The 22,651-nt window shown below is 37.8% G+C and overlaps 1 pseudogene; it reads left to right on the top strand.

Moving 5' to 3' along the window:
- Window positions 1-217: 217 nt before the first annotated feature.
- Window positions 218-22,651, top strand: part of LOC127078479 (pentatricopeptide repeat-containing protein At5g18475-like) — an 87,931-nt pseudogene continuing 65,497 nt past the window's right edge.

Here is a 22,651-nt window from a genome sequence, read left to right as displayed (position 1 = left end):
TCCCAGTCTCTGGTTAGGAGAAAGTTTCTCCCCTGTTAAGGGGAACTACGTTGCCCTGATCCTCATACCAGATGAGGTAAGTAGGCAGGAGGTCGTACGAGATCTCTCCGGGCACCCTTTTTCTTTTTGTGTGTGTTTTGCTTGACAGTTACTAGGCTCGAGTGCCAGACTCCTTGGTAACTTGTTTGTTTGTTAACCTTCTTGCGTGTGTCAGGAGATGGATGTAAGACCAGTGCTTGGCAGTCTGTATCCTGTTGGTGTTTGTTGTGTGGAGTCCGACGTAAGTCCAGCGATTGGCAGTTGGTTTCCCGTGTGTGTTTGTTGGTTCGGAGTCTGATGTAAGTCCAGCGATTGGCATTCGGTTTCCATGTTTGCTTGTGTGTGTGTGTTTTGTTTCGGCGTGCGTGAGCCGAACTACGGTAGCTCTGATTCTCATTCCAGATGAGATACGTAGGCATAGGATGCGATATCCTAGCGAGCCCGTTCCCCTCTTCTCCCACCTGTGTTGTTTCTTGTGTGTGTGTGTGATGTTTGTGAGCAGTTTTAGCAACCTTTCTTCTATATTTTTGAGCGTGGATCCCGTCGAGTACGACGGATGCGTAGGGGTGCTAATACCTTCCCTTCGCATAACCGACTCCCGATCCCATCTCTCTTTGATCGCGAGACCATGTCTTTTCCAGGTTTACTTTGAGCGTTTCCTTTCCCTCTTTGGGATAAATAACGCACGGTGGCGGCTCTGTTTGTTTTGTTTTAGCCCGCCCGTTGTTTTTCACGGATGCGACAGATGTGTTAGGTCGGTTTTGTTTTCAATTTCAGTAGGTTGAGTTTTATTTTCAATTTCGGTAGGTCGAGTGAAACGGAAGAGGAGAGGACCGCGACCTATTTCTTTTCTCTCTTCTTTCTCCCTTGGCCGATGTGCGCATGAAGAAGTAAGGAGGGAGAGAGTCGTGTTCCTTCCTAACAATTGCCCTTGGGCCATTCATGAGGCCCAAACGGAATCTTCTTTGAACTACACCCCCTCAGTCCAATGAACCTCCCCCTACAAATGGGCCTGGCAAATCCCTTTCTCTAAGGACCATTCTGATTATTTTTTATCCATTTCCTTGTTTTTTTGATAGGTTAATTAATTTAGTTTAGATATGATTTTATATTTAATTAGTTTAATTAGATATTGTTTGAATATTAATTTTAGATTTAATTTTTAGAATTTGATTTTGAATGTTTTAGAATTGATAGAATATTAATTTTAGCTATTATATTTTTAGATATTGTTCGACAATATTTTTAGATAATATTAGAATATTGTGGATTTAATGTTGAATATTGTCTTTTTAATATTTTAGATTATTGTTTGATTTTGATTGTAGATTTAATAATTGACTTGAATATTGTTTCTTTGAATATTTTAGATGATATGGTGGATTTAATTTTAGATATTGTTTAGACTTAATTCCAGTTATTTGTTTGTTTAAATTTAATTATAGTATTAACTTTTTATTCTCTTATTTTGTTTTGGTTTTGATTAATTCTAACATCTAACATCTAATTTCTAGCATCTAACTCCTAACTTTTATGTTTCCTCCTTCTAATTTCTAACTTTTTACATTCTTGTACCTAACTTCTAACATTTAATTTTTTTCCATTTATCTACTTTGCCTTTACCTTGCTTTATATCATATTGTACATTCATCATTGTCATTCTTCACTTTCATCTTGATAATCACCATAAAATGAACTAAAAAAAGATTTAAAAAAAGGGACTTGATTAAGACCTAAGCATGGACTATGTGTAGCGGGAAGTTCATGACCATTAAGTTATGGGTAAACTTAAGGTCAATAAAACCAGAGTCGCCACCACGCTTTTATTGTTTCCAAGGGAAAAAGGAAAAGCACGAACAAAACCCAAAGATAAGAAGTTTTCAAATCAAAACTAATAAAATGCCAGAGATTACAGGTAAGGGGGTTGGTTAAACAGAGGGAAAGTGTTAGCATCCAAATTGTCCTAGGTACTCCTAGGGAGCCCTTTTTTGTGTGTACATGTGTTTTGATATGAAATGATGTTTGCAATAAATAAAGTGTGAGGATGAGAAAAGAATTCATTAATTAGGTGTTTGACAAATCCTTCGGACTTGTGCCTACGTACCAACATTAAATGAGGGATCAAAACCTCGTAGTTCATGGTATCAATTTCAAAGTGAGTGGATTGCTTTTAACAAAATTTTAAGTTTAAAGGAGGCACAAAGGGCCTAAAAGAGTTTGAATGAGTGTTAGTTCTTTTTGTCTTTTTAAATTTGAAGTCAATATGATTATATTTATTCACAAGTTTGATTCAAGAAAAGAGTTTAAAATGCAATGGCATAAGGCCAAAGTTTCTAATTTGCAATAACATCTAAACTTAGAAATCACAAGGGTTTTGAAAAGAGGGAGAGATTTAAAATTTAAGAAGTGGGAGGAGATGAAGAGACTAATCCTAAGCAAAAATTTAAAAGTTAAGAGTTGAAAAGATCTGACCAATGGGATGCAATCCAATAAACAAGAATGTCATATAGAAACCCACTTTTCCCTTGGACTTTAGGATCAAGCAATACCAATACACAAATATCAAGATAAAGAGAAAGGCATCAAATAAAGATAGCCACATCCAAGCTAGCAACTTCATAATCTTCTTCATAATCTTCCCCATGTATCAGATGACATACTCCTTGAATGGCTCAGAATAAGGCATTAGACATAGGTTCAAAGTAACATTTGCAACAAGACCATGTAGCAGATGAACTCAAAGGGACCTCAATACTTGCATCAGATGAATGTTCAATTCACAATGAGTTGGTTTCAGAGATGTTGGCATTGACCAAGTCCTTTTATATAGAGAATGTTGTCTAATTCTAAGTCCAAGACTCAGATCAAATCTAATAGTCCACACAAATATTTTTTAGGTTTTTGTTGTTTATTATGTACTTTAAGGTCCTAAGACCACAAACACAAATAAAATACAAAACAAGTATATACAATCGCAAATATATGGCTTAAGTGAGCAAAGTGAAAATGGAATTAAAATAAACAAGTTAAATGATATGTATAATGACAAATGATAAATGGCTTGAATTTAAAGTGTATAAAAGTAAATGACTTGAAACTAAAAGTTAGTCAAATAGTTAGTGGATTAGAAGTTAGTGGAGTTTTGCCTTTTTTATTGTTTAAGTCATTCTTTGGAGAACACTCAACCCTCTATTCACAAGTATGAATCCTTGAACAAAGACATCTTCCAAAGGAAGGAAAAAAGGCGAAGTTTCCACACAATACCATGAAAGGGGGGAGACTTACAATCTCACTTACTAGAATGCTATGCCTTTTGGTCAAAATTTAGCGCTATGTTAAGCAATCGTAATTGGACTTATGTAGAAGTCACAACTATCTGAGGCTGGGCAATAATTTTTTTGGTGTTAATGCATGTTAGAGATACGATATAATGAACCATACTTCTAAAACATACCACACACAAAAATAAAATGATCAAAGGGTGGACCTAATCTCATCCATACTTGTATTGGTTTATGAACCAATTATCCTTAGGATATTGAGATGTCCTTGACCAATGAGAGGAATGGGATATAAAGGGATTGAAGATGGAGAGGGAGGGGAAAGGGGACAAACACAAATTGGTCATGGGAGGAATTTCATCAAATTAAAATCATTCATTCATTTTGGAAGATGAAATGTACATTTCATCAATCCCCTAAATCCAATGATTTTAATCCAATAAAAGTCAAATCAACCTTGACCAAGGCCCAATCACAAATTCAAACCTCACAAGTCAATAAAAATTGGCTCAACATAATTTATTTTCAATTAAACATATTAAAAATCAATTAAAAATGCATTAAATTAAATTATGTTGGATCAAAAACCTAAAACCTCTCCAAAACACCAAATAAATGGCCAAGAGATTTATCATAGGTCAAACAAGGTCAAAGAACATTGGAGAAATTTTTTCACTATTTTTGAAATGTCAGAAGTATTTTTAAACAATTAAAAATATGCAAAAAAAATAATTAAATCGTGAAAAATATTAATATTGATCCAAAAAATCATTTTAATTCAAAAAATGAAATAGAAAAATATTTGAATTTTTTTGGTGAAAGTCCCATATTTTTTGGATCAATATTAAAATTAATATGAATTAATGAAAATAAAGCAAATAAAATGTAAATTCAGAAATTACAAAATACGTGGACCATCTGATCTCCCTCATTAACTGAGGTGGCAAATCAAATGGTCCAAAACGCACGTTCCATGTGGTCATCAGTCAACTACGCAACATACGTGGTAATCACAACCAATGCTCAAGATTAGAATGAATTAAATGGATCCTGTGGTTGGGAAGCTTGCCAACACATCGTCGGAGCCAGAGATCCGGTCTTCTTCTCCGGTGGACCTCACCAGACTAGTCCACCTTCAACCATCACCAAAATGGAAAAGCAAGACATGGATTTAAAGAAAAAATGCTCAGGAGCTCGAATTTGGCCTCAATTTTGTCTAACTCCAAGTATATAAAAAGATACAAGGAGTTGAATTTTGAGGATAATGGTCTGAGTTGCTTTGATTTGACCTCAAAGCAACTCAATCTTGTTGCCTACATTGGTTGGACTTCAGACAACCAAAAATCAACAAGAATAGTGGAGAAATAAGAGAGAATCGAAGAGTGGAGGTTTCTAAAAATTCACCTTCTAGTTGATCCAATTTGACTTGACCTTGATCTGGATTTGATTACTTTCTCCTCCTCTTGCTTGCAGAAACCAAATAAACTGAAAATGAAAGTGAATTTCTGGAGTTTGAACTTCCAAACAGATGGTGAAGTTCAAGCTCGATTTCAAAGAAATCTTAGAAAATTCTATGGCAGTGAGGGTTTTCATAGGTCTAGCAAAGCTTGGGCAAGGCGTTGATGATGAATTTGAAGCCTTAAGCTTGTTTAAATAGGCATTGTGTTTGATATTTGCACCACTTGAAAATTTGACAAAAATAGTAATTCACTTGCATGGGTGCATGGGCAATCATTTGGGCCTTGAGAGTGGTGTAATCCAACTCCAAATCGTGCATAAAGTCTACTGAACTCATAATGTGCAAGCATGCAAAAGCAAATGATCATTTGAAGTTCAAACTTGCCAAAACACTTCCCATAATGAAGCCATGCGCAAGTCCTTCAATTTTGGTCCAAATGAGATGATCTTTGATGTTTAGGAAAGGTGAGATCAGGGGGAACAACTTTCATGTTGAACACTTTTTTATTTGAAGCTTGGATCATGATGGATTTTCAGGTGGAAGTTTGGGAAATCAAACATATTTGAAAATTTTCTAAGTCCCAAGTCAAATGTTCACTCTTAAATTTGGTTACCAATTTGACCTCATTTGTATTTGGCATGAAGGAGTTATGCATTTTAGAAGTTGAGGAAAATCACTTGTTCAATGGTATTGGTCCAAAATGACCTATAATGTTTTCACTTGGCACATACATTTGAAAGTTGAATTTGCACTTACTCCAAACATAAAAGTTGAAGTAGACATCTTGAATTCGATTATGCAATTTGAATGGCTTTCATATCATACAAAATGGACAAGTTATGATCTTGGGAAGTTGACCTCCAAATTAGTGTTTAGACAAAATGACCTATAATCTTTCACCATAAAAAATGTTTTTCCAAGAAAACATAGCTCTTTACCTCAACATGAAATTTGTTTGGAATGTCATTTAGAGTAACGTTCTCTTAGAATCATTTTCATATGATAAACATTGTAGAAGATAGGGTCTAGGGAACCCCAGTTTTGACCAGTTGACTTTCTCTGGTCAACCACAATGAACCAACTTGCTAGCTTGATATTCTATTGATTTTTGAAACTCATGGAGGATCATATGTGCATAAGATGATGAAATGTGAAGTATCCCTTGAAATATTTGATCAATTGTTGAAGAAACTTGTTGAAGAAGTCACACAAGATACAAAAATAAATTAGGGTTTCCAAAGCAAACCAACTACAAACACTTGATGATTTCTTGATCAAAATAACATGTGAAGATCATGGGGACCCATATATGATACTTATAGAGATATTAGATCGATCTTGATTGAGCTCTGTAGCGGTAAATTCATGATCATCAAGCTATGGATAGGCTAGACATCAAATAACAAGAGTCGCCACCGCGCTTTTTTTGTTTCCAAGGAAAAAGAGAAAAAGTACGAACAAAACCCAAAAGTAAGAAGTTTTCAAATCAAAACTAATAAAATGTCAAAGATTACAGGTAAGGGGTTTGGTTACCCATAGGGAAGGTGTTAGCACCCAAAGTGTCCTAGGTACTCCTAGGGAGCCCTTTTTGTGTGCATATGTATTTGGTACAAAAATGATGTTTACAAACAAATAGAATGGGGGGATGAGAAAAAAATTCATTAATTATATTTTTGTGTTTGACAAGACCTTCGGACTTGTGCCTACGTACCAACATAAAAATGAGGGATCAAAACCTCGTAATTCGTGATACAAATTTCAAAGTGGATGTAGTGCTTTTTAACAAAAATTAAGTTTGAAAGGCACAAGGGTCTAAAAATGGTTTGAATGAATTAGTTCTTTTTGGATTTTTTGAAAGTTTAAGTCAAGTATAGTTAAGTTTATTTACATGTTTGATTTAAGAAAAGAATTTTGAAAATACAATGGTATAAGGCCAAAGTTTCTATATTTTTGCAAAGTGGTCAAGGCTTAGAACAAAATAAGTTCAAACAAAGAAGATTTTAAAAGGGGAGGGAGAGATTTTGGAATTAAAGAAATTGGGAGAAGATGAAGAGACTAATCTTATGCATAAAATTAAAAGTTAAGAGTTGAAAAGATCTGACCAAATGGGTAGCAATCCAATAGACAAGAATGTCAATAGAAACCCAGAATTCCCTTGGACATTTTAGAATCAAGCAACACACAAATGCACAATTATATTATCTTGAAGAGTAAAGGCATCAAATAAAGATAGGCACATCCAAGCTTTTGCAACTCCATGATCTTCCTCCAAATTAGCCCATGTAGCAGATGAATTCCACAAGTCACAGGTTCAAAATAACAACTTAACAATGATCATGTTGCAGATGAACTCAGAAGGATCTTGAATGATGTATCAGATGAAGTTATAAATTTCAAGCACCTGGTTTCTCAATAGGTTGGCATTGGCTAAGTCCTTTATCATAGGAATGTTGCCTAAGTTCTAAGTCCATTTGTCCAAGATCAAGCCAACAGTCCACACAAAAGATTTTTAGGGTTTTTTTGTCGTTATTATATGCATTAATGGTCAAAGACCACACAAACAAACAAATTATATACAAACAAGAAATATCACACAATATGGTCCAAGTGGACAAAGTGAAAATTGCATTAACATAAACAATTAGAATAATATGAACAATGGCAAATGAATAAAGGCTAGAATTAAATGATATTAAAGTAAATGGCTTGAAATTAAAAGTTAGTTGTTAATGGGTTAGAAGTTAGTATTGTTTTGCTTTTGCTTTTCATTTTTAAAACATTCTTTGGAGAACACTCAACCCACTTATCACAAGCATGGATCCCTGAGCCAAGACATCTTCCAAAGGAAGAAAAAAAGGCCAAGTTATCACACAATACCATGAAAGAGGGGAGACTTACAATCTCACTAACTAGAATGCTATGTCTTTTGTGTCACAAATTTAGCGCTATGTTAAGCAATCATAATTGAACTTATGTAGAAGTCACAACTATTTGAGGTCGGGCAATAGAATTTTGGTGTTAATGCATGTTAGAGACATAGTATAATGGACTATGCTCATGAAACATACCACACACAAAAAGAATATGCAAAAGAGGTGGTCTAATCTCATCCATACTCATGTTAATTTTTCAATCAACTAGCTTTAGGACTTTGAGATATCATAGGCCAAATGAGATGAATGCATAAAGAAGGGGAATGAGATAAAGAGGGAAGGGAATGGATCAAAACTCAAATTGATCAAAGGAGGACTTTTATCAAATTAATATCATCCATTCATTTTGGGAGATGGAATGTACATTCCATCAATCCCCTAAATCCAATGATATTAACTTGACAAAGTCAAATCAACTTTGACCAAGGCCCAACAACACAAGTCAAACTCAAACAAGTCATCACAATTGGTCAACAAAATTATTTGGCATTCATTCAAATTAAAAAAATACTAAAATAAGGCATTTAAATTAAATATGGTTTGCCAAATTCCTAAAACCTCATCAAAACACCAAATAAATGGCCATAGCTTTATCATAGGTCAAACAAGGTCAAAGGACATTGGAGAAAAATTTTCAGAATTTTTAAAGACTAAAAAATATTTTTAAACAATTAAAAATAAATGAAAAATCAATTAAATCATGAAAAATATTAATAATGATCCAAAAAATAATTTTAATTCAGAATATGAAAGAGGAAATTATTTGAAAATTTTAGCTGAAACTCTCATATTTTTTGGATCAATATTAAAATTAATATGAATTAATGAAAATTGTCATACCCTGATTTTGGTCCTGAAATTTTTTCCATCAAATCATTCATTTTCTCTCCTCCTCATGACCATTTCATCTGGTCACAAATCTATCCACCTACACTGATTGTTTAGCTAGACAATGCTGCTTTTGCTTATACACTTGGAAAGGATGGACGGCGAGTGCTTGTGATTGAAAGAGATTTGAGTGAACCTGATAGGATTGTGGGTGAATTGTTACAACCTGGTGGATATCTAAAGTTACTTGAGTGGGGTCTTGAAGACTGTGTGGATGAAATTGATGCAGAAAGAGTCTTTGGCTATGCTCTTTATAAGGATGGGAAAAACACCAAGTTGTCTTATCCCTTAGAAAATTTTGACTCTGATGTATATGGACGAAGCTTTCAAGGAAATATTGATCGTGCTAGAAATGATATTGAGTTTATGAAAAATGATGGATGTTGTCCTAATGTATTCAATTACTCAGCCCTAGCCGATGGATTATGTAAAGCAGGAAAACCGGAAGATGCAAAAGGGGTATTGGCTGAGATGAAGAACTTTGGTTTGAAACCTGATACGGTTACCTACACTTCTTTGATCAATTTTTTCTGTAGGAATGGGAAAATTGATGAGGCTATAAAGTTGCTTAAAGAAATGAAGGAAAATGAATGCGAGGCTGATACTGTTACATTCAATGTGATACTCGGAGGCTTGTGCAGAGAAGGTAGATTTGACGAGGCTTTGGATATGATTGAGAAACTCCCACACCAAGGTGTCTATTTGAACAAAGGTAGTTACAGGATTGTACTAAACTCGTTAACTCAAAAATGTGAGTTGAGGAAGGCAAATAAATTATTAGGATTAATGTTAAGTAGAGGGTTTGTACCCCATTATGCTACCTCAAATGAATTATTGGTTCGTCTTTGTAAGGACGGGTTGGCTGTATATGCTGCTACAGCTCTATTTGACTTGGTGGATATGGGGTTCCAGCCACAACTTGATTCTTGGGAACTTCTAATCGAATTAATCTACAGAGACAGAAAATTATTGTATGTTTTGAGCTAATTGATGAATTGGTAACTGCAAATTCCTGATGTCTGCATTGTGGAATGATGTTTTATTTCTCAAGCAGTTTCAGTTTGGAATCCGTAACTTGATGAAAAGGATGATACAAAAGTGAATTCAGATAAACAACAATGGGTAGGCAATAGACATTCTCTACCAACAATTCCAATAAAAGAATTTGATTTGATAAAGCCCTTTAGTCATTCTTACTTATATCTAAGGGAGAGGAAAATACATCACAAATTCTACTACAAGCTCTACTTGAAATTCTTAGTTCCACTAAGCCACACTACATTCGCTGTGTTAAACCCAATAATCTGCTAAAGCTGGCAATTTTTAGCACAAAAATGTTTTGCAGCAACTGCGATGTGGAGGTGTCATGGAGGCAATCAGGATAAGCTGTGCTAGCTTTCCCACCAAAAAAAACATTTAATGAGTTCGTGGATAGATTCAGGCTTCTTGCACCTGAAGCTTTGGATCGTAGTTCTGATGAGGTCACTTCTTGCAAGAGGATTTTGAACAAGGCCGAACTATTTTAACCCTGCAAAGCATAACCAGAAAATTCAAAACCATGTTCAAGAATAAATTACATATTGAATGAAACCATGCTTTAAGTAGTCATGCAAGACAAGCCTGCAGCATTCCATCGCCAAACCTGCCAGTTCACAATGCAACAATGTTGAAAGCAAAGAACTAGAGAAAGAAATGGAGAATAGCAATAGAGAAACGAGACATGTTGCTACAACTACTATATCATTAAGATGAATAGCTTATGGAAAGGTGGATTTTTTTAGTAAAGTTATTTGAAACTTGTTGCAGTAAATTATCAATTTCACAGTTGTACTCACACTGTTTGAAAGTGGGCCTTGTTCATGATAGTTTCACTGTTACCAAGCTCAATGGTTGCCTGTTATGCTTCTTGCTGCAACGGCTTCCAGGATTGAAAACCAGGATGCCAAAATATCCGCCTCTCCGACCACAACTTAAAGTATCAACAACTGAAATTGTTGAATTTTCATGAATATTGTGATGTTATAAGTAGAGTAAATAAGAAGTTATTAATCTAATCTTGTGAAGAAAATTATCTCAGCATCCGCATAGGTCGATTGCCTTATGATACTGCATCGAGGATACTTAACAACTGACTTGGAACCATACCACTTAAGCTTCAAAACCGTATCAACAATTAATGCGAACAACTTATGAATTACTTCCTGAGTCAGGCAAGGTTGTTACCTTGGATATTGATCTGCCGGTGAAGCAAGCATTTCGCATACTACATGAGCAGGGAGTTCCCATGGCTCCTCTTTGGGATTTCTGCAAAAGACAGTTTGTTGGAGTTCTCAGCATTTTAGATTTGTATTTTAATTTTAAGAGAGCTCGGGAATCATAGGTCTAATCTGACAGAAGAAGAATTTGAAACACATACCATATCAGCTTGGAAGGAAGGAAAAGGGACTGTGCTGTCAAGGTGTTTCATCCATGCAGGGCCATATGATTATTTGAAAGATGTTGCTCTGAAGATTCTACAAAATGGAATTTCAACTGTTCCCGTTATTGGTTCACCTTCTGAAGATGGTTCATTCCACAACTACGACATCTTGCTTCACATTTGGGGATCCTTAGATGCATTTTGCAGATGTCAGGCGGTTTGTTATCGTTGAAGCTGGGAGCAAGCGTGTAGAAGGCATCATGTCACGGACCGACATATTTAAGTATTTCCTTTGTTAGTTTGGATTGGTGACTGAACAAGTCAGTTAGTGCTGCAGCGGTCACAATCTTCTGCGAATTTTATTTACCGGTACATCACATCATATCAGTTCTCCTCAGAGTGCTTACTTGATCGCTTGGACATATCTTCTGAACATATTGCACTCAAGATTGCCAACCGTGTTGAAGCTGCATTGTATGTATGGCGTCGAAGAGCTCACCAGAATGTGCCATGATCTAAAATCCTGCATAACATCAAATACAGCAATTGCGGATAAATTCACCAACCCTGCAATATACATGTAAGTGACAGAAGAGTGATGAGTCTCAACCTGAAAACGTGGAAAGTGATGAATCTAAACCTTCCCATGCACAAGTGACATAAGAGCATATTGAATCTCAACCTACCAATTCACCAGTGCTAGAAGAACCGGCTGAAACTCAGCACAAGACGGCTCCAAAAATAACCAGCAGAGGTTCTTCATTGCTGCAAAACGGAAGCAGGAAGAGCAACAACTGTTAATACACCACCAACAACAAATGCGATACACAGTGGACCTGTTATTGCTTTCCATTCTTTTGCTTGCATTTCACTGCAGTAAAAAAGCACGTTAACTCAGCAAGGCGGTAAAATTCCACCAGTAATCCAAAAAAGGAATTGAGACAAATTCAAAGAAAGAAAGCATAGAGCTCATGTTACCTTTTCCGAATCAAACATCAAATAAGGCAGACGAAACTGGAACACCAGAAAGCACTTCCAAGAGATACCCTTTTGGATCTCCATAGCCAGCTCAAAAACCCTAACGGGACGAGTATAAAAGGGGGAGAATACTGTAGAAGAAGAGGAGGAAAAAACGAAAAAACCCTAGAAAAATTGGACGGCTACTGTAGCGAAAAACCCTAATATTTTCCACAGAAAAAGCTGTCTCCTCCTCCACCAGCGATTGACGAAACGTGGGAGTTCGTGGGAGCAAGCGACAAAGGTGAGCATCCTTGCTGATTCTTTGAGAGTCACGATTGTGCATTTAGAGAGAGGGTTTTGAAACTGATGAACGGAATATGTTGTGGCTGGTTCCATCTCCCTACGGATTCTTTCATTTATTTTAAGGAATTTTTAAGAGATTGAGAGATGGAAAGGTGTTTATTTTAGGGAGAGATTGAGAGATGGAAAGGTGTTCTTTGAGGGAGGTGAACGAATCTGCTGGATTTATTTCACGTTCCCAGTACTTTCTCTTATTATTTATTTTAAAAGCATTTAAACCCATTTAAAACTTAATACTATTTGGTTTTTCCTTGCATTTTTTTATTAACTAGTGTCTGTTAATATACTGTTTTTTTTGTTTTCCCCATTCATTTACTATCCATTAATCTATCTTTTATTTAAACCCAATAGCCAGGCGGCTAGGGTTACTCTTTGGGATTCTCCCATCGTTTTTTGTGGGCATTAGTTGTCCATTAACAGTAGCCCACCTCGTTTTAATTAGTTTTTATTCTAAACTATCTTCAGCTATCCTTGTTCATATATTCAAGTTGTTATTAAGGTAACAAATGACCATAAGTGGCCGAGTGGAGAGAGAGAGATTTCACTTTCTTTAGTGGGATGGGTTCAATACTTGGGAATAACATATCTTCATATTTTTATTTTTTATGCTTACTATTTCATTTAAATTTTTTATAACTTCTTACTATTTATTTTACTTTTACATTTTTATTTGATTAATTTAATTTAATTGTTAATTAGCTGTTTAGATTTTAAATATTTTTTTTTTTAGATTTTCTTAATTATTGATTTTTTTTGATATGGGATTTTGTACGGTTAATTGATTTCCATGTGTTAGTTAATTTAATTAGGTTATTGGTATCTATGTTCATACCTTTACACATGTAAATAATCACATTCAAATTCACTAAATTTTCGATTTAAATTTCACTAACTTTCCATAGTTTCAACATTTAATTTCATTTCCTCCCATTGGAATCTAGCATTCTGGTGGGAACTCTCGAATGATTAATTCCGAGCCACGCGTTTTGGGTTAACCATTCCTTCTTTTCTTTCGTCCATAAAACACTTTAATTAACGTGGACAAAATAAGGGTCGTTGGGATCAAGCATTCTGGCGTAACTCTTTGAACAATTGATCCTTATCAAGTGTTCGTTGTCCATTAAATAATTTTCTTAAATAATTCGAATGAAAAAGGACCATTGGAATTTTGCATTCCGGTGGAACCCTGAATTATCGATCTCGGGGCTTATGTCTCATTCTTAAATATTCGTCTTTCAAAACTAAAAAAAAATTACTTAATTCCTACCTTAACACTTTTTCAATAAAGATGGAAATGGAACATGGTGTATACCGTGTACTCCTGAGATTAAGATTCAAGGTGGATGCCTTGCCTATCTTTGCTCTCGCCATCGTCTAAAATTGTCAATGCGGTTTCTTCAAACCCTTTCTCAATCAAATTCAAAACACTTAATCTTTATTAAACACTTTTTCAATAAAGATGGAAATGGAACATGATGTATACCGTGCACTCCTGAGACTAGGATTCGAGATGGATATCTCGCTCATCCAAGTTCTCGCCATTACTCAAAATAAATCCAACCAATCAAACTCTTTCTCGCCGCCGCGCAATTAATCAGGAAAACCTTTTTCATAAACGAAAGATATATTGTCTTAAGGTGATGCAAAACAATGTTTCGGCCACGATTGTTGAGTCGAGATAAGTGACGTTTTTCCGAATGATGATTTATAAATCCATTCGATGTGTGGTATACATCCGCTCCTCATCTGTTTTGGGTAAAACAATGTTTTCGTCGATTAATACAATATAGCTTTCGCTAAAATCGACCAACAAACATTTTTTCTACTCAGAACTACGTAAGCCTTGACTTCTCTATTGAGATACGTAGGAGCAGGATTTGTAAATCTTGTCAGGCCCATTAAAAATAAGAGAGAACACATAAGTTTAGAATTGGAAGTTGTGTAGTGTTAGTCCCCAAGGGCCACTCCTTGCGTGCCTAGCATGAAGACTCCCCTAGAGTAGACCTGTTTGTAGATCTCGTTATAAGACAACTAGCCTATTGCATGACGATGATTCATGAAGGGTCCATGACTCTAGGAGCCCCTCTTAGAACCAGTTTCTGCTTTGGTGGTTGCATAATGTTGGACTCCAAGGGCCTCTCCTTGTTGCACCCAACATGAAAACCCCGCTCAGAAGAGACCTTTCATCATCTTGTCATAAAGCGGCTAGCCTGTTGCATGATGTTGATACGATTATGGTCCATGACTCTGGGAACCTTATCAAAAACGTAGAAACTATCCTGTGAGTTGGTTTATGGGTAACCAACTTAGAACTATCTATTAAGAAGCCTACCAAATAGGGTGTTTTGAGTTACCTTATCCCAAAACCAAATACCACGCATTCATGATCATTTGCATAACATCATGACACTCATACAAAATTTTGTTTTCAGGGAATTTTTGAACACGCAGTTGCTAGCACACAAAGTTTGTAATAGGTTCAGAAAGAAGGAAAGCATTACCATTCAAAGCCAAAATGCCAGATATTGCCAACATATCAAGACTTCTGAATGAACTTCCCGCATGCTTCAGGGTTACTTTGCAAGGAAAGTTTGGCCATATTTTGGATCTTCTCTCAGTAGATGTTCAAACACCATCCATCACCGCTTTAGCTTAGTTCTATGATCCTCCGCTTCGAAGTTTCTTATTCCAAGACTTTCAGTTGACTCCAACCTTGGAGGAATTCGACCGACTCTTGGGATTTTCTATGAAAGGAAGGACACCGTATAATAGGATTGGTCAGGTACCTGAGGTAGAGATGCTAGCCCTTGCCCTCAACATCCCCATATCTGATGCATTGGCTAATTGGAAGAAAAGGGAGAATCTCTTTGGTTTTTGGAGGGCTTACCTAGAAGAAGAAGCAGAAAAGTTGTTTGTGATACATCATTGGGATGCATTGGCAAATATACTAGCTTTTCTCATATATGGGCTAGTATTGTTCCCAACCCATGAAGGTTTCATAGATTCAGCTGCCATAAGTATCTTTTGGGCCGTTTGGAAGGATAAACAAAGTTTGGTTCCTCCACTACTAGCTGACACTTTTCATACTTTGCATACTCGACATCAAAAGAAGAATGGAATGTTGATATGTTGCCTTCCATTGCTCTATAATTGGCTTATCTCATATGTGTTCAAGCCTAATGCTCACATCAGTGAAATGTCCAATGGGGAGTGGGCAAGAACTCTGGTGTCTTTGTCTAGTAAGGATATCATTTGGTACCGACACAAGATGAATGTTGAAGAAATCATTATCAGTTGTGGTAGTTTCCCAAATGTACCACTAATAGGATCTAAAGGTTGCATCAGCTACAATCCCATGATAGCTTTGCGACAGTTTGGATACCCTATGCGTGGGAAGCCCGATGATAAAGAGTTAGAAGAGATGGTTTTGAATGATATGGGAACCGATGATCCTTTTCTCCTCCGTAAGATCATTCGATCTTGGGAAAAGGTGCATACCGAAGGAACATAATTAGTAAAGAAGAATGATGCAGCAAGGATTCCTTATCAGCACTGGGTCTCGGAGAGGATCAAAGTTGTGAAGCTCCCTTTTTCTATAGAAATTCCTCTAAAGTCTACTTCACCAGAACCAGTCCCTGTTTCTCTTGAAGAGGTGGAAGAACTTCGAACCATGGTAGCTAAACTTGGAAAGGAGAACGATGATATGCAATCTGAACTCTACAAAGAAACTGGGAAAAAATATGATTCTAAAAAGGAAGAGTAACCAAAGGAAGGAACTTTTGGAGGAAAGTCGTAAGAAGAACAAAATTGAGCAAGATCTCAAGGAAAGAGTCTTGGAGTGCCTAGATCAGGCTGATATTGGATTAGGTTCACTTCGTGATGAGTTAGCTAAGGCTAAAAGAGATGGACAAGAGTGGAAGCGTTGGTGGGACCTAGCCACTAAGCAAAAGAAGGAGGTAAGAGAGGAGCTTGAAGCCCAAATACAAGAACTAAAGGAGCAACTTCGAAGCTCCGAAGCTGAAGTGGTGTGTGAAAGACGTCTTAAGGAACAAATCCAAAGAACCTCTCAAATATGTCCTAAAGCCTGGGAAGAGAAGTGTGATGAGTTGAATACCAACAAGGAGCTAGCTAGTTATTGGAAGGAACAACATGAGTCTCTGAAGAGCCAAAGCATGGGTTGGCTAAATCATAGGAAGCATTTGAATGAGATATTGGATGAGTATGAATGCACCATCAACCTTCTGCAGCCAAGCCTTGATGCATACCGCACGAAGTTGGCTAACCTCATAGAGTTTTGTAATGGCATGGCCATAGACTTACCATGGAAATTAGAAAATGCTCTAGAGGACATGGATGAAAATAACACTCATCATTCAGCTTGTGACCTTGTTTTGCTTTGCGAAAGGATGATGCGAAGATTCAAAGAAGAATTGAAGGCACACAAAGATCGAGTTGCTAAGAAGACTCTTTAAGTTGTTTGCTTCATGTTATTTCCGATTTTTGTATTTGGCTTAATGTTTTGTACCCACTCTGACTGTATACTTCGTACTCTTTGGCTTCATTGAATGAATGGGTATTGAATTTTTGCATCAGCTTCTGACTATTGTTTTCTGTTTCTGTTCACATTACTTTTAAAGTGTGTGCTCAACAACTGCAAAGTTTATAAGAATCCCTAAAAATATAAATAAACATAAAATGCATTCATACATACATACATGCATTCTCCATATAGATAAATAAAAACTCATTCCGTTTTCTCTATTCAGTTGTTACACACTGAGTCCTCAACACCACTACAACACTAGAGCCAGCGCTTGTCAAAGAATGGCAGACCAAGAACAACAATTGGAGCGAGTAAGCTCAGAACTCGAAGACCTACGAGGAAACATGGGTCAAGTCATGGAGATACTACAAGTTATTAGGGCCAAGTTGGAAACCCAAACTATGGTCGTTTCAGAAATCACCGGTCCTACGATTGAACCCCAACCTGCAAGGACAATACCGACCACTTGGCCAGCCTATGGTTTACCTCCTGGTTTCACACCTCTAGTTGAAGGCGCCCCTGGTTTTGCACAATCCACTCAGCAGACGGCTCCTTTACCAACTATCAATGAAACTCATCCAGTGGTCCACACGTTCGCATCACCTCTCGTTCGTGCACATGTGCAACCTTACTCTGAGGATCAACAACATGCTCCAGACTTTTCGGAAGAAGATGATGAAAGGCAGGAAGACATAAGAGGGATGAAAGAGAATTTCCAGATTCTTGAGAAAAGGTTAAGGGCTATGGAAGGCGACCATGTTTTTGGTGCTACTGCTAAGGAGATATGCTTAGTGTCAGGTCTTGTGATTCCTGCAAAGTTTAAGACCCTAGATTTCGATACGTATGAGTGCCACTCGTGTCCTAAAAGTCACCTTATTATGTACTATCGAAAAATGGCTGCGCACGTAGAGGACGATAAACTTATGATACATTGCTTCCAAGACAGCTTGAGGGGTGCTCCCTCTAAGTGGTACTTAAGTCTTGATCAAAGTAGAATTCGTTATTTCCAAGACTTATCTGACGCTTTCATCCAACATTATAAGTATAACATGGATATCGCCCCAGATAGGAGGCAATTGCTCAACATGTCCCAGAAAGATAACGAGTCTTTTAAGGAATATGCACAACGATGGAGGGAGGTGGCCTCGCAAGTCGAACCACCCCTTGCTGAGAAGGAGTTAGCAGATTGGTTCATGGATACGGTAAAACCTATGTTTTATGAAAGAATGGTGAGTAGTGTATCTGCAAGCTTCTCTGGCTTGGTCGCCGTGGGCATAAAGGTCGAGCTTGGATTGAAGAATGGAAAAATGATAACCACCTCTAAAACATCTGGAAATAATGCCAAAAAGTTTCCCGGAGGTTTTCAAAGAAAGAAAGAGGGTGAAACAAATGCAGTGTCAACCAGTCAAAGGAGGAGTCTTTCATGGAAGAAGCAACATCAATTTGCTCAGCAACAACCAACTTATCGAATGCAGTATGTTCAACAACCGTATATGGCATCAGTCACACCAAATTTCAACCAGTCACAAGCTCATGTCTATCAACCTATTCAACAAGCACCAGTATACCAGCAAATACCCACGCCACCTGCTTATCAACAGCCAAGGGCACAGGCTCCTCGTCCACAAAATCCTCCAAATCAAAATAGGGTACAAAGAGGTAGACTTCCGTTTGCCTCAATCCCTATGACATACACTGAATTGTACCCATCGTTACTACGAAAAGGGTTGGTGACTCCCAGACCTTTGGGTCCTCCACCAAATCCCTTACCTCTATGGTACAATCCAGATGCCCATTGTCCTTTCCATGAGGGTGCCCCTGGGCATGATTTAGAGGGATATTACGCTTTGAAGCATATTGTGCGAGAGCTGGTTGAGAAGAAGATTCTTTCATTTCGGGATGTCGGACCCAACGTAAAAAGTAACCCTCTGCCGGTGCATGGTGATGTTAATGCCATCGAGGATGCTTCCTATGTTTGTATAATCAAAAATGTTAAAAATGTTAAAACTCCGTTGCTAGCACTTCATGCAAGATTGATGGAAGCTAGTTTGATTGATACGCGCCACGACAATTGTGAAGAATGTGTCATTCATCCGAGGGGATGTGAAGTGGTACGAACTGATATTCAGAATTTGATGGATCAAGGTGTTTTACAAATTTGTGGTCCTACAACAAACGAGGAAGTTTCAGTCATTGAACCCGTTTTCAATCTACCAAAACCGGTTGAGATAACTTATCACAGAAAAGATGTTGTTCATCCATCACCCGTGGTAGTTTGTATGCCTACCCCCTTTCCTTTTAAAAGCACCAAAGCGGTACCCTGGAAGTATGACATAACTGTGGTAGATGGAGTGGTAGATGGAAAACCCAAAGCTGCTGAAAGTGAGAAAGGCTTGGAGAATGTTGACACCGATATCACTAACATCGCAGGGATGAGCAGAATGACCCGCAGCGGTCGGATTTATACTCCTAATATTAATATAAACCCTCAAGAACCAACAAAGGAAGCTGCAACTGCAAATCCTACCCCAGATTATGGAGGGGCATAGCCGGCAATGCAGGCAGATGAAGCGAGTTAATTTATAAGAATAATAAAGAAAAGCGACTACAAGATAGTTGATTAGTTACGTCAGACACCGTCAAAAATATCTATCTTGTCTTTGCTTCTAAATTCCGAAGCTCATAGGGAGGCTCTACTGAAAGTGCTTGCTCAAGCTCATGTTACCCAAGATATAACGGTTGGCCAATTCGATGGAGTGGTCGCCAATATCACAACCTGCGACACTCTAAGTTTCAGCAATGAAGAGCTACCCAAGGAAGGGAAGAATCACAACCGCGCCTTACATGTATCCATAAAGTGCCAAGAAGATGCTCTGGCAAGGGTTTTAGTTGACACCGGGTCGTCCCTCAATGTTCTACCAAAGAGGGCACTTGCTAAATTATCTTACCAAGGTTCGGAATTGAAACCTAGTGCACTTGTGGTAAAAGCATTTGATGGTTCTCGAAGGATAGTAGTTGGGGAGGTAGAGCTACCAGTCCAGATCAGACTGCATGTATTCCCCATCAATTTTCAAGTCATGGACATAATCCCGCTTACAGCTGCCTTTTGGGACGTCCATGGATACATGCTGCTGGGGCAGTGACTTCTACTTTGCATCAGAAAATGAAGTTTGTTGTCGATGACAAGCTTGTCATTGTCTCGGGTGAAGAAGATTTTATCATCAGTCAACTCTCCTCTTTCCGTTATATCGATGCTGATGAGGATGCCTTAGAGACCTCTTTCCAAGCACTTGAAATATCCAATGCCACACTTGCTAAGGTGAAGGATCCTATTGAGAAAACCAGTTTGTCGTTCGCCTCTTTGAATAGATCAAGGTCAGCAAGTGAAAGTGGAGGCCCTGCAGGTTGGGGACAAGTCATCAATGTCAGCGAGAAAAACGATCCTTTTGGTTTGGGGTACAAGCCTTCTGCTAAGGGAGAAGCCCTGGTCCCTGCAAAGGACCGTGTGCGGAGCATACAAGAAGTTTTCCTGAGCACAGGATTTATCCATGGAGATCAGGTTGGTGCAGTTGAAGATGACACTGAAGATGGAGAAACATGAAATCTGATATATCGGTGTGAAGCGGCCTTAACAAATTGGGAAGCAGTTGAGATTCCAGAAGTTTTTCCTGTGTCAAAGTAATTGTGTTTTTCTTTGTTTTTTTGAAAAATCCTTAGCTCTGCCCAAGGCTAATCGATCATTTGTAGGGCCCCTTTAAATTTCAAAATCATTATGACAAATAAAGAGCATTTTGTTCAAATTCTTATCGTTCATTCATTTGTTTTTCTTTCCTTAAAATGGCAATCCTTTCAAAAACCTACAAAAATATTTTTATTTCTTTTGCATTTTATTTCCATTTTTCTAAAAAATCATCATTAAAAAACATGCAGAATAATCAATAAACCAGTTGAATTCGATGACCCCACTACTTCCTATAACTTTGAACTCCCCATCTACCAAGCGGAAGAGGATAGTGAGGAAGATTGTGATTTCCCTGAAGAATTGGAAAGGCTGCTCGATCATGAGTCAAAGGCCCTTCAGCCGCATCAAGAACCAGTGGAAACAATCAACCTTGGCACTAAGGAAGACAAGAAAGAGGTCAAAGTTGGTACTACACTTGGGGCAAGCATCAAAGAAAAATTGATCAAATTGCTACAAGAATATGTAGACGTGTTTGCTTGGTCGTATCAGGATATGCCAGGTTTAGATACCGATATTGTTGTCCACAAGCTACCACTACAGCCAAATTGTCCGCCAGTGAAGCAGAAGCTCCGAAGAGCAAGACCCGACATGGCTTTAAAGATTTGTGACGAGGTGAAACGTCAATTTGATGCCGGTTTTCTACCAGTTGCAAAGTACCCCCAATGGGTAGCTAATATTGTACCAGTACCCAAAAAGGATGGCAAGGTCAGGATGTGTGTTGATTACAGGGATCTAAACAAAGCTAGTCCAAAGGACGATTTCCCCTGCCACATATTGACACTCTAGTAGACAACACTGCTAAGTTCACGGTCTTTTCCTTTATGGATGGATTCTCGGGTTATAATCAAATTAAGATGGATCCAGAGGACATGGAAAAGACCACATTCATCACCCCTTGGGGAACATTTTGCTATAAGGTAATGCCATTCGGTCTCAAAAATGCTAGGGCAACTTACCAAAGAGCAATGGTCACTCTTTTCCATGATATGATGCATAAGGAAATTGAGGTTTATGTAGATGATATGATTGCAAAATCCCAAAGTGAAGAGGATCATATATATCACTTGCAAAAGCTATTTGAGCGTCTTCGGAAATTTCGACTACGGCTGAATCCTGCTAAATGCACCTTCGGTGTCCGATCTGGAAAGTTGCTTGGTTTCGTTGTTAGTCAACGAGGAATTGAGGTAGATCCAGACAAGGTTAGGGCAATACAAGAAATGCCTGCTCCATGTACGGAGAAAGAAGTTAGAGGATTCCTGGGGCGTTTGAACTATATCTCTAGGTTTATATCTCATATGATTGCTACGTGTGAACCTATATTCAAGTTGCTGAGAAAAGATCAAGCAGTTAAATGGAACTCTGACTGCCAAATGGCTTTTGAGAAGAACAGACAGTACCTGCAAGAGCCCTCTATTCTAATTCCACCTATTCAGGGGAAACCACTCTTTATGTACTTAACTGTGCTTGAAAAGTCACTGGAATGTGTGCTGGGACAACATGACGAAACCAGCCAACGGAGCATGCCATCTACTATCTAAGTAAGAGATTTACCGATTGTGAAACCCGATATTCACTCTTGGAGAAAACTTGTTGTGCTTTATCCTGGGCCGCTCGTCGTCTAAGACAATACATGATTTGCCACACTAATTTGTTGATCTCAAAAATGGATCCAATAAAGTATATCTTTGAAAAGCCTACTTTGACTGGAAGACTCACCCGTTGGCAGATGTTACTATCTGAGTATGACATCCAATATGTATCTCAGAAAGCCATTAAAGGAAGTGTTGTCTGATTACCTGGAAAACCATCCCGTTGAAGACTACCAGCCGTTGAAATTTGACTTCCCAGATGAAGACATTATGGTAGTAAAAGATTGTGAAATCCCAGGACTCGATGAAGGACCTGAACCCGGGTCTCGGTGGAAGCTCATGTTCGATGGTTCCTCCAATTACACGGGGCATGGTGTAGGAGCTGTTCTATTGAATCCGAATGGTGGATACACTCCTTTCACAGCAAGGTTGTGTTTT

Source organism: Lathyrus oleraceus, chromosome 5, assembly GCF_024323335.1.
Source record: "Lathyrus oleraceus cultivar Zhongwan6 chromosome 5, CAAS_Psat_ZW6_1.0, whole genome shotgun sequence".
In the NCBI taxonomy this organism is placed as follows: Eukaryota; Viridiplantae; Streptophyta; class Magnoliopsida; order Fabales; family Fabaceae; genus Lathyrus; species Lathyrus oleraceus.
The sequence above is the reverse complement of the archived record's forward strand: the minus strand, read 5'-3'. Positions and strand labels throughout refer to the sequence as shown.